Here is a 13746-nt window from a genome sequence, read left to right on the forward strand (position 1 = left end):
AGTGTCATTTCACAGAGGGTGACGGAGCGCCCCAGGGGCATTCTGGGATAGATGCTCACAACACAGAGCCATACCGGGCTTCACAACACAACCTGAAGATAAAGCCCACAAGAATGTCAGCCTTCAGGCTCTGTCTCTGAGGAATTTAATGACACTGACATAGTTCAATTCGGTCTATGGCCAGATACACATAGAGGGAAAAAAAATACATTACATTACCTACCACAGGAAAACAGCAAAGTGAGTATTGAGCGGTGACCTTGAGTGATCTCCGAGGAAGTGAACCTGCTCCGTCACCAATGGACCAACGCCAGGCCAGCGGCATCCGTGCTGGAACGAGGGCCAAAGTGGGCTCATTTGGACTGGACCGAGGCCAAAGTGGTGACACATTCAGAAGGTCAGCGTTACTTAGAGATGGCTAATGGACACGAGAGGAGAGGAGAGGAGAGGAGAGGAGAGGAGAGGAGAGGAGAGGAGAGGAGAGGAGAGGAGAGGAGAGGAGAGGAGAGGAGAGGAGAGGAGAGGAGAGGAGAGGAGGAAATAAAATATGAAGCCTTTGTGTGTATTTAACTGTAATTAAAAAGTTATGTAAATATCAAATGAAGAACTGCTTCGTATCAAAACCTGAAGGACTGTTGAAAGGTATTATGGTTGCATGGTTTTGTGTTATATTGTGCTTCAACTAACAATAATTTCCATTAATGATTCATTTCTTGATTCGTTTTTTCAATTATTCATTCTTTCAGCTTGAATATTTGTTCTTGACCTTGGAAATATCATTTCACACACACACGCACACCCAGACCGCTCATAACTCTAGGTCTATCTACAACACTTTTTCTAAAGCTGACCGAGCAAACTCTATCTGATGAAGACCATGAGCTGTGGTTTTAAGCCCCAGAAAACACATATAGGAAGTGAATGTTGAGTGAAGACTTTACTTCTTTAGATTGTTACTCAATGTCTACTTACTAGCTTTTTCCAGAGCTTAAACCATATCTCACAGTCTTTATCATTGGATAGAGTCAGCGAAACATGAAGACTTGTCGCCATGGCAGCTGAACGTTCTCCATCTGCCGATGAAGGCATTTGAAAGCTCTAATAAAATGAACTGAAAGGGGACCTTGAGTTTGGTCTGATTTTAGTCAATTGATTGTTTAGTCTATGAAATGTAAGAAAATAATGAAAAATGATTAGCAGAATTTTCCTAGAGTCAAGAGTAAAATCATCAAATTGCTAACTTTCCCTCCCCCACAAAGATATCCATCTTAAAATGATAGAAAACAGAGACAAGTTTAAGTTTGAAATATGTTTTGTTTAGTCTGCAATGGTGACTTACTTTAAAGTTGTGAAAGTTTGCTCTTATCGCACCGTATTTGGACATTTTGGTTCGGTCAGTTCCAGATGGTGGGCCAATTGTGAGGTAAAGTCAAAAGTTCGCAGTCTGTGGGAGAACGGGTGCTGTGCAGGGTTTAGGGAATAAAAACTGTTCCAGCTGATTAGTCATGAGGGAGGAGTGAAGTTGCATGTACTCCCTGCATGTGATCTGATAGATGGAGAATTTCTGCTGCTGCTGTTGCTGCTGCTGTTGCTGCTGCTGCTCTCACACACAAACACACACGCAGACACACAAGAGTCGAGAAGAGTTGAAAGTTGAAGAGGGGGTCAGTGTGTCTTGGGCTATAAATGCAGAAAGGCAGACAGAAAGACTGTCAGAGTTTAGCATGGGTAAATATATAATGAATAACATTTTTAAACCATTCATTTTGTTTCATGAAACTAAATTTATGGGAGGGGGTGGGGGCGGGTGAGGCAAACAAACCACAAACTGTCTGCAAGCTGATGCAAATGAACTAACGAATTTAGTACCCACTGAGGAGATTTTCCCTTTGCAAATTCTGCAGCCTCCCATGCCTTCACCGTTTGATAAAAGATGCTCCAGTTTCTAACTGCAGAGGATTAATGGGTGTGAAGCTTTTGGGTAGGATGAGAACTGCAGGGGAAGGTGTTATACAGGGGATTGCTTTATTCTGCAGCCACAAATCTAAAAAAAAAAAAAAAGAAAAGAAAAAAACTATAGGATTACTTTGACTTTCCGAAAGTCCCCAGACTCCCTGTTCAACTAGCACCTGGGGCTGTGAAGATAATATCCTTTTTTATACCCGAGGGAATTCATGTGAGCGGGCTTTATCATGTGAGAACCATCATGGGAAGTGTGGAATATTAAAATAGTAGATATGTTTCAACATTTTGGGAATTTAGGGTTAGATGGAAAGACTGATGCCACAAATATTCATATAATCACAGGGAAAGTTGCAGTTTTGCAGGGGGTTATATGCTTAACTGTTTCTTGGCCATTTCCACTGGTTGTCTGGCAACATTACAACCAAAAAGCACAATTTGCCATTTCTCATGATTTTTAAAAACGAGATATTGTGTTATTTAGTGAGCTTGAAAAGTGCTGGAAGGCTGATTTTGTTACTTTGGATGAGACAGACTAGCTGTTTCGCCCCTCTTTGCAGTCTTTTTGCTAAGCTAGGCTAATCATCTGCTGGCTTTAGCGTGGCTTTCATGTTTAGCGTGACAGTATGAGAGTGGTTTTGATCTTCTCATCTAAATCTCAGCAAGAAAATGAATAAGCGCATTTCCCAAAATGTCAAGCTATTCTTTTGAATAATACAAATTTAGGGTAGGGTTTCAAATCTCCATCCAACAATTGCCTCTTGATTAGGAAGGGGAACTTATTCCATGACCTTCCTGCATCTTCTCAACGGGCTTAAACTTATCAAACATCAGGAAAGCAATTAACAGAGTTGAGGAAAAGATGGTTGGGAGGACAGTGAGAAATGAGAGTTGGGGAAGTGGAGAGTGCTGTGGAGAAAAGACAGTTGTGGGAAATAAGCAAGATAAAAAGACATTCTTTCAAGCACATTAACCCTTCTAAGCCACAGTATATCATGCTAGATCCTCCTCGGCTCTCCTGCCTATTAGTCATTAGCACCATGTGTGTTATCACGGTCCAACATACTCTGACCAAGGTTATATCCCTGTGTGTTTATGGCACTGCAATTTCCAGCAATTTGAGCGCGCAAGATTAAACACAGTCCACTTTTCACCTTGGAGCCATATGACAGTAGTCACAAGGTAACACCTGAAAGTGCTGTGCTTAAGAGATAAGAGAAATAAAATAAAAAATCTTATCAATTAACACCTGCACGACGGCTGCTGATTCAGCCCTTGTGTGCTTGGTCTCTGATAGGCAGCGCTATCAACTGTGGACCTGCTTTAATCGTAATCTTTTTTCTTTTTTTTTTAGGTAGTTGGAATATAAGGTGGTGAAATTAATGCAGTTTTATGATTTACAATCTTTTGACTTAACATGAAAGTCAGAATTCATGAAGACAAAATTAATTAAATACCTTATTGTAAAGGAATAGTTGGACATTTGCAGAAAACAAACAAACAAACAAAAAACTTTGTTTTCTTGGTCAGTATTTGTTGAAAAGATTGATACCACTCTCACACCTGATACACATGAAGCTAACATCAGCAGACAAATTAGCTTAGCTTAGATGGAAACGCCTAGCCTGGCTCTGTCCAGAGGTTACAAACCTCTAAAGCTCACTTACTGTATATCTCATTTGGGTAATACGTACAAAAAATCAATGAAGTGTTTTTCTGAGGTTCATGTGTTACACCACAACCCTTAAACCTCTGTCACTGGCCAGGTGGACTGATCTGTCAACATCAGGTATTGCACCCCCTCTCCCCACTAGCGATATTGTCACAAATGTTTCTCACCTCTCTCTTCTGGACATTTTTCACCCAGTGTTATTTTCCTGCTCACGATCTGACCTATTTCCGTCACCGCCTCCGTAATCCACTGAAAGAATATTGCTGGTGACTTTGTCTGAATGCAGTCAAATTGTCTGTCATTTCCTTCAATTCTAAGTAAGGGGGAAAAAGAGAGAGATGGAGAATGAGGAAAATAAGGGTATTTTTCGCAGCATTCCCCTATATAGACCATCTCCTGATTTTTTCTCTCTACATTGAGCATAAACACATTTGCAGGCTTATATAGGGTACACACACAAAGTCATGACCACAGAGTTCTGCCAGCACCCACTGCTGTCTGCCTCCCTGCAGACTCTGCAGCTAAATCCTCCCACTAATCTCCAATTAAAATGGTGATAATAGGTGTTTGCCCAACTCAGTGCCCACCACTGCACCCCTGCTCCGTTCTCCCTTCATGCAACCTCCCATCAAATCTGTCATGGGGGACCCACACATACACACACACACACACATAAACAAACCCCATCAGACTCCTTCCAAAGTGCCCGAAGGATTGACCTAGATTGAGCCCACTTCACAAACTAATTTCTGCAAACACAAAGGAGGATTAGTAGAGATTAAGATGACAAGGTCTGAGGATTGAGAAGTAGCTGGCATAGGCCAATTATAATTACTGCCCTGACAAAAAGTGGACTGTGGTTAATCCAGTCACTTGAGGGCTTGTGTTTTTATCTGCTCTGCTCCCAAACTGTTATTTAGCTAATACCTTTGCCACTGACTGTACCTTAAAGGCTATACATGACACAGTGCTGTGCAGCTGGTTCTGCCGTTGCTAACTAGACACTCCCAAAAGAGGCGCCACATATACAGTACAAGTCAAATGTTTGGACACATTGTCTCATTCAACTGAATGGGAAAGAATGTCCAACCGTTTGACTGGTCAATAGCATCCATTAAAATCCTGCAAAATTCAATGATACTGACTGGACTGAGATTTCTCTTTGTATTTCATTTCCTGATTTAAATCTTCAGCAAAGCTACGTTAACTAGTGGTGTTGCGCATTTTACTTTGTTTTCCTTATTGTGGGCTTTTTCTTGCATTGTTGTCCTTCCAGACTGTATGCAGGATGCTTGCAAAGAGTAGCTTACAGTGCTTAACCAGTAATTTCCCCTAACATATTCCATATGTGGTTCTGCTTTGTTGGGATACACATCTGTTCTACCAGTATGATTCATTAAAATGAATGCATTATAGGACATGTTCAGTATTCATACTGAAAAGCCAGATTTGGAAACACATAAAAGAGACTGAATTTCTGCAACATCGTACCAGAAAGAGTGACTTCTCTATGTCACATCGTTGCTTCTTTATTCTGAAAACTTTTTCATGTAGATCCTGTTTTCAACGGCGATGAGAGCACAAATGTATAATCCCTGGTTCCATCTCTTTTACGTTGTCCATATGAAGCAGAATGTTAGAGGGGGAAACATCTGTAACAAGGATACCAAACACTGTTTGATGTGGTCGCTGAAGCCATCGGCAAATCCGTGTGATAAAGCTCCTTTGAAATGCCAGCCACTTTTCATCATTTCTGATACAGAGCTTTGGGTGTTTTGAAAAGTTTTCACACCACATTGGGGACTGGGTGTCTAACTGACTGTGGCTAACTGACTGTTTCTGTGGGTGTGTGGAAGTGTGTTCAAGCGCATGTGTGGTTTCCTGTGTTTATGTGTAGGTGTGTGTGTGTGTGTGTGTGTGTGTGTGTGTGTGTGTGTGTGTGTGTGTGTGTGTGTGTGTGTGTGTGAGTGTGTGTGTGTGTGTGTGTGTGTGTGTGTGTGTGTGTGTGGTCCAGTGCAGAACAAAAGCGGACACTCATCAGCAGAGTTGGCGTGTGCACAGCACATTCGGAGCAGGAAAGAGAGGCAGGCTTTCATCTTTGTTCATGCTTGCTGAGACCCCAATGGGGACCGCATGCCAGAGTCAAGCAAGGAATCCTTTTGTGTGATTAATACTAAAAGTTTAGGGGTCCCCCACTGTCAGGACCTGAAATACAGCTTCGAAGCCCCCATCAGGGGGTCAGTGGAAGCCAAGGAAATCTCTCTAAGGCACAGATAACAACCTGCCACAGGGGAAGGCAGGCAAAGGATAAAACAGTCAAAATCCTTGCCAGCTGTCAGACGTCCTACATTATTCTGCTAATTACAAACTCAGTGGGCTTCCTGATCCCCCCACCTACCCACGGCCGTCCCAACCTCACCTCTGCTCCATCTGTAAGCCCGACGTTTAATTAAGGAGGCTCTCCTAATTGATGAAAGAGAGTGAGAAATGCAACGTCAAACCGCAGTCTGACTTCAAGTGCTTATAAAAATGCCTGAGAAATTGGAGTTCTGCTCACCCCTTCGCTCTCATTCATTAGCTGCGGCTAGGCTGGCTTACATCAGCACACATTCATTTATCAGCCTCATTGTGAGCACGCCTCAGCAAACATGGGCTTTCCGTTCTTTCAGCTAAGTTTTTTTTTCTTTATTATCATTTTCTTGATTTTTTCTCAGTGCAGTTGTTTTGGTTTGCAGATTAAGGTCTTAGCCTGGAGTTGTTTGCACAGACATGCCTGTCAGAGTGAAAGCACAGCTGACCTTTATCTGATAGGTAGTTTCAGGGGATCAGAGAGGGTCAGTCTGCTGAGCATGATGGGTAATAAAGAGTTAGGATCATCCCTCTCTCCTCATAGATTCTCATTGCTTTCTGTGATGGGCAGCACTGTTTTTTGAGTTCAGACTTTATGTTCATTAGGAAAATTAGGGATCAGCACATGCTCTTTTGAAGGATTTCTGAAAACATGTCTTGTCAGAATGATATAGGTCAACACTGACATACTATCACACTAGTTCCCTCTGTTGTCTTTTTGAAAAGGGCAGCTGAGGAGGAATGAAAGAAGATAGCAGTTGCATACCTACGCCCGCCACCTCTCTTGTGAATTCCCTTCCTTAATTAGAAGGCTGAAGTTAATTGATTGTTTTGGCTTCCCGTTCACGTCAAGAGAGAATGATGTTTACCGCTCAACAGACTTTACCCGAGCTATGCAGCTTTAAAGTGAAGAGCGTTTACCCCATCAACCCACCTAAACCGCCAAGCCCTCCTCCGTCTCCCCCTTTTCCTTCCCCAACCTTACCCAAACCACACCCGAGCGAAAATCCATATAACAGCAGAAATTGCAGGGCAAATGCCTTTGAGCCACACTGATTAAAAGACCCAACAACCCCATTTCAAAGATTACATAAACAAGGTTATGAGCACACTGCTTGCAGTGACTCAGCCCACACTGTTATTACATCTACCTTATGAAGTAGTGCAGCGTTTCATCTTTCTGCGGTTTTCAGCAATGAGATAAGCTTGAGATCACTGAGGTTAGCTAAGTGGCCTTAAAAGCATCCCTAAGCGGTTAATAAGTATGTACTAATGACCCCCAAACACGTCTTATCAACATGAAAAAGGCTGATAAAGCTGTAGCCTAATGTAAGGATGAAGTTGTGCTTTGATTCAGACAACAGAGAGGCTCATAAATCTGCAGCTGTCAGAAAAAATGAGAGCAGTTTTTCAGAGCAGTTGCAACATGCAGGTATTGAGCCAGCAGTTTAACAACACACATCAGTCTTCTTATCCCTGCTGTTGACCAAGCATAACTTCATCTCTCAGTCCCACCCTTTCTGAAACAATTAGATTCTATTTTAGTGGCCTCTGTCTTCACCGTCCATGTCATCTAAATTGTGTTTGTGTCACATACAGTCTGTGGCTTTGAAGCAGCATGACATGCCTAGGATCCAGCTGAGGAGGATTAAGATGGATCATGATTCTTGTTTCCAGAGATAAGGTGCTTCAATTCCCAGACCCTGATAAGCAAAATAATGGTGGTACCATCTCCCCCGCGTTTTCTCCTTCCTGGTTGCTTCCTGCATGTCATCACAAACAATTAAGGAAACATACCATTTGTTATCATGTCATTTTCTGTCATTCTCAGGAGTTAGAGGAATAATTTGACATTCTGGGTAGTGGGAAATATACATACTGTACACTTTCTTGCCGACCCTGATTCCTAGCAATTGCATTTGTATAGTATTGTATAGAAAACAAATGGAGCTAGTTGGATGAGGGTACAGTCTACAAAGTGCAAGATTTCTGCTTTTGAGATGGTTTGAGGCCCAGAATTGCTACTTACAGTTGACACCATCGTTTCCTTTGAGGCTAGGACCTTCCAAATAAGTGCGGGGTGTTTCCTTTCACAGTCTGAAAACACGCCTTGCTACCTCGGACCAAAAGGAAATGCTAGCTTACTGGGAACTTTGAGTGGTTTACACTTGGTATAAAGTTAGCTATATTAGGTTAAATTTTGCTGGACAGGTATCATTATCAAGGAACATTAAACTTTCTGAAATATTGCAACAATAATCAACTATGAGTCCCAGAGCCAGGGAAAGCAGCAGGTGGGCAAACTGTCAATCACGTATTTTAATCAACGCCCACACTGCAGACATCAAAGCTACTATAATTCTTCAAATCTTATTAACGGCGCAATAATTTCCAAAATTACCACAAGCACTCATTAGAGGTTCTGAATCTGGCATTTGAGACTGTAATGACTTGTTGAAAAAAATTACTGATTTAGTATTTCTAGAAAGAAGTTGATGCTTTTTGAATGGGAGTCAAATGCCGATTTGGAGCCAGGGTTTGTTATAGTCAGTGACCATTTCACTGATATGTTCAGTATCAACATGTTGTAACTTCCAAGATACCTGATGATAGTCGGACCGACCAAAACGTTGTTATTTAATGAATATTCCAGCAGTAAGCAAGTAAGTTGCTCTCATTGTTCTCATTATGTTAATAAAAGATTACTCATTATTTCAATAAATATATAAATATTTGTATAAAAAACTTGCCAAGAGTTAAATAAGACCAATGCTACTCTCGTGTCTGTATGGTATGGGTATTGTCAGCAGGTGGTTAGCTTAATTTAGCACAAAGAATGAAAACAGCTACCCCAGGTCTGTAAAAAGGTAACAAAATCCACACAGCAGCTTACTAATTAACACATTTTGTGGTTTCAAGCTTCTAATCTAACTCGAGGTGAAAAAGTTAATGAATGCATTCCCCAAAATGTCAAACTGTTTGGTTGAGTTTAAGTTTGTTGCGTTTAAAAGTCTTTGGAGTTCATCACAAAGCAGTCGAGAGGCAGGCAGTCAAGGTCAGTCACGTCTTTGGTGCTCCCCTGTGCTCGATTAATTACAGCGCTTTTCTGCAAAAGTCCTCGTCTGATTGAAAATCACTTCAGGTGATGTTCAAGCACTAAATTACCTTGTGGCTGCAAAGTAACCCAATCAGCAGGGTATCTTTCCTGTGATAGCAACACATTTTAAGGACTAGGTCAGCGAGATTATACAGGCAGGAGGTAAAGTAATGACACAACTGAGAGGAAAAGGCTCAGGCTAAAATGAAAGGAGAAAGAAGAGAGGAGCCATTGTGCATCAGAGCAGACCTCCGTAGACTTAATTACCTCTCATCCATTTTCATTCAGCATGATAACTCTGGCGGAAGGGGACACGCTGCTGAGAATAAACACAGGAGTAATGAAGATGTGTTAATCATGAACAAAATGAATCAGGAGAAGAAGAAAAAACAATTAAAAAACAGCGAGAGACAAAACAGAAATGTGACCAACTGGAAACAAAAATTCCCAGTCAACATCTGCAGTCTAACAGCTGTCTGTATTGTTCTGTAAAAAGGAAGCTCCCATAAGTGAAGGTTTGCAAAATCTTGTGTGAACTAAATCTTGCCTTCAGCAGTCCAAGAGATGCAATTCTTTTCCTCCTCCTTCTGCCTTGGGGCCCACATGAAAAGGGTCAGCTGTGTGGCTTTTGAAAAGACAGTAAACTTTCTTTAAAATAGCCCAGAAAAGCAAGTAAACATTCAGATTAACTCTAGTTTTTAATACAATTATAACAACCAAACACTTTAATACTGACATTATATTGAATACTTAATTCTAGGAGGAAAAGGTGCAACAGTTATGAAATAGTGTAAGAAACTGATAGGAAATTTCAGCTCTTAAAGTTGTAAGAGGTCTTTGCTTTAAGTTCCATTTCAGGACAGCTAACAGCGACACACTAGCCCCTGACACAGTCCCCTTGCCTGAGGCGGATTGGTCTTCAGCTGCCTGCTTGAATGCTGATGTAACTCAGAGGTCATAGCGAGCACAGCCCAGTGGACGGCTCTCTCATTTTGAAAACATCCCTGACATGATCACAGTGTCTGTGTCAGTTTGTGTGTGTGTGTGTGTGTGTGTGTGTGTGTGTGTGTGTGTGTGTGTGTGTGTGTGTGTGTGTGTGTGTGTGTGTGTGTGTGTGTGTGTGTGTGTGTGTGTGTGTCTGGAATGGTTTAAAGCAGCTCCACCCTGGTATGAATATATTTTTTGTGTTGGGGTGAAAACACAGAAGCTCACCAGGCGTCTCCAGCTTTGTATCCACCTACCTGCACATCCACGCAGCTGACAAAATGTTACAAAACGGGCTGGATTTTGGATCTGAATGAGCTTTTCTTTTTTTTCTTTTTTTTTTAAAGCAACCTAAAAACAATATATTTCATGAAAATATATTTTCATCAGGAACACAAGTAGCCAAGTAACTAACTATGGAGCACACATTGCTTGATTTAAACCTTGATGGTGCCTTATTTAATGAATGCTATGTATTAAAGGACCAGTGGTTGAAATCTGCAACTAAATCTTACACAGTGGTCATTTAACATAATAACATTTATTATTCTTTCTTAATGTCAAAAAATCCCATGAAAAGCATAAAAACAAGAGTAAAAACTGATCTCGTGAAAGGTATTGTCTGTGCAATCAAAAGCCTGATATATAGCCTATTATTCCTCTGTGCTCTAGAGCTCCATTGTCTTATAACTCGATTAAAAAAACATAAATGAGCCACATCATTAACAACAATGTGGGAAATGTAAGTCTCAAACCCTAATCTGTCACTAAAACTAGTTCTCAACAAATGCATTATTTACTTACTTATTACTATATATCTGAATAACTGTTGCTAAAAACTACAGCAACCAGCTGTTTTAGGAAATTACAGAGGCTTTTTAAAAAAAGTGAGAGCATATATTTGTTAAATTGTTGAGTTTTTTAAAGATTTACGTTCTCAGTAGGAACTACGGCTGGGTTGAACAGGCCAGATGGGGAAGTCATAAAGTATTGAGAGACCGACTAACACATTGGTTTTGGTCTTATCATGGGATTTGTTGACAATAAGAAAAACATTTAGAATAACACCATTTGATTAAGTTTTGCAATAAGCTTCGAAAATATTTATCTAAACAATGAGTAGTTTATTATTTTTTAATTCAGTAATATACATAGCAAATAGTGCTTGGTTTACCATTTCTATCTAGACATGTTAAACAGCCCTGATTAGACTGATTCTGTCACTAATTTGGTGTAGTGTAAGAATGTGTGCAACTAATATGCATTTTAAAATATTACTAGATAACATCTCTGTGTGTGTGTGTGTGTGTGTGTGTGTGTGTGTGTGTGTGTGTGTGTGTGTGTGTGTGTGTGTGTGTACATGCGTGGCTGATTGAGTCGTAGCTAATGCCTGTGTTGCCAGGCTACAGTGACATGTAGGTACATTGTTTTTATCACACTTGGCCACACATACAGACTGCCCACACAAAATACTAGACTTTAGTCTTTTCAGCCAAGCTCTACATAAGCTAATGGCACCCAAAGGATTCACAGTGTTGAAGGGTTGAGCCATCAGCGCTATGTTCTAGGGGGAGCGGGGGATAAGACCTACTTCCTGGCGGACAGGAAATTCAACTTCCTGTCTTGATTAATGGGGGGATTGTTGGATCACACAGGGGCACTGAGGGGCCTCCCGCACACAGAGTTCCCACATTTCACCTTGAATGTCAACCCTTTTTTTCCCCTGCTGGTTCTCAGTCACGGAGGGCTTGAGAAAAATTTATCTTGTGACTGAGTTATCTTGAAATGATGAGATAAGATATATATATTTTTAATAGCTTCTTACAACATCTTAGCACATGGTGTGACAGTCAACAGATTGCTTGTTTATTTCCAAGGCTCCCCCTTCCCCCAGTGTATGGGTGTATTTTGTTTGTGAACGCATGAGGGTCAAGATCCAGTAAAACTGGTGTTTCTCAACCTCACGTCACCGAGCAGGAGTCGTGTCAGGGCAAAGAATGTAAACACTGAACAGAACTGGACTCCTCAGACCTGGAGGAATGCAGCAGCGAAAGGCAGTGTGCTCTGTAGTCACTCACTAATGGGACGTTAGACTTGTTAGAAACAAGAGAACATCAAAAGCAGGAGGGCTCCACAACTGGCTTTCCAACACATTTCACTGATGAAAAGTGTGAGGGGGCGTAGGAAGTGAGAGGGGAGGCAGGCAGGGAGGGAGGGAGGAGAGAGAGAGAGAGAGAGAGAGAGAGAGAGAGAGGTGCTTTTTAAGATTTCATGTTCTCCTCCAGCCCCCACAGTTTGCAGATAAAGGTTGCCGTTGCCAAGGTGACTTGACAGAGAAAGGGAAATATCTGGCTGTGTTTTGCCTGTTCTTGTGCAGGAAGCTTAGAAGCCAGAGTCATAGATAAGATGATTTCAGTCCCTCCTCCACAGAACAAAAGCTGTACACAAGATATACTGCCTTAAATACCTCAAGACACCTTGGCTGTTGTGTTCACTCCAAATCTGCCTAAATATGTGAAACATGCAGTAATGAGAAAGCTCTCTACACTGTGCTGAAGCCACTTTTCCCTGTCTAAATTTGCACTAGTACATTAATGCATGTAGACAGACAAATTATCTCCACAACTGGATTAACCAGTGATGCGAAAACTGAAGACAAAGAGACAATGCTTTACAGTCAAGAGGAAAAAACTCTTATGTTTATTAGCCATGAATTTCACATTGTGAAAAAATCACATGTACAAAATAATGTCATAAAAATAGAAATTAAACTCTTACATGACAACAATAACGAAACAAAAAAATGAAACTGATGCACGTGACAGTGTTTTCTGTCTAATTTACATCATCATGTGAAGCAAGATGCTGTACTCCAATCTGAGCCAGCTGGATTTTCAGATAAAACAGAGGGCAAGAGCAGACATGGGAAATGCCACTCAGCAATTAGGTACAAATTGAAGGGGCATTCATTACTTGCCGTTGCTGGGGAAACTTGAGTTCTATGGGAAAGAAACGCTCTCATGTGATTGGCGGGGCTTTGTATTCAGTGGTTGAAGGAGGTCAACATTATGGAGCCACAAGGGTCTCCATAAAATAGTCTTAAATTAATAAAATGGATGGACTTTTGGTTGGCTTAAGGAGCTGAGCATGAATATACAGGGCTGCTTACCAATTGATTTGATTTGATCCATGAATCCACAAGTAAGGACATTTTAAAAAATATATACACATTCCACCACAACTTTACATTGAAATTCAATGATTGCATTAATATTTAACTGTAAAAAGTTGATGTTCAGGTACAGACAGACATACAGACAGAAACACTGATTAAAGTTACCAAGTTTCATATGCAAGTGTTTAAGACATTCTCTTTTTTGGTCTTCAGGAACTTGCAACGTTTTTTCTTCTCCCTCTTTTTTAAAAATGTGCATCATTGACACTATGGTGAAAAGCACTGCGGTGTCTGCCCTTATCAATGCACAGCCTACTGGGTTCAACTCTTTCTTGACCTAATGGTGAATATTGTGGGTTAACACCTTGAGGAGCCTAGTTAGCACACATGACAGTCCTCCAGCTGTCCTAAGGACAGCTGCAAAGACTGTCGCATTCTTAACCATGTCAGGGTAGTACTCTGCGACGTCCCTGATCATTACTGGGTCACATAATGCGCCATTTCCCC

Source organism: Scomber scombrus, chromosome 15, assembly GCF_963691925.1.
Source record: "Scomber scombrus chromosome 15, fScoSco1.1, whole genome shotgun sequence".
In the NCBI taxonomy this organism is placed as follows: Eukaryota; Metazoa; Chordata; class Actinopteri; order Scombriformes; family Scombridae; genus Scomber; species Scomber scombrus.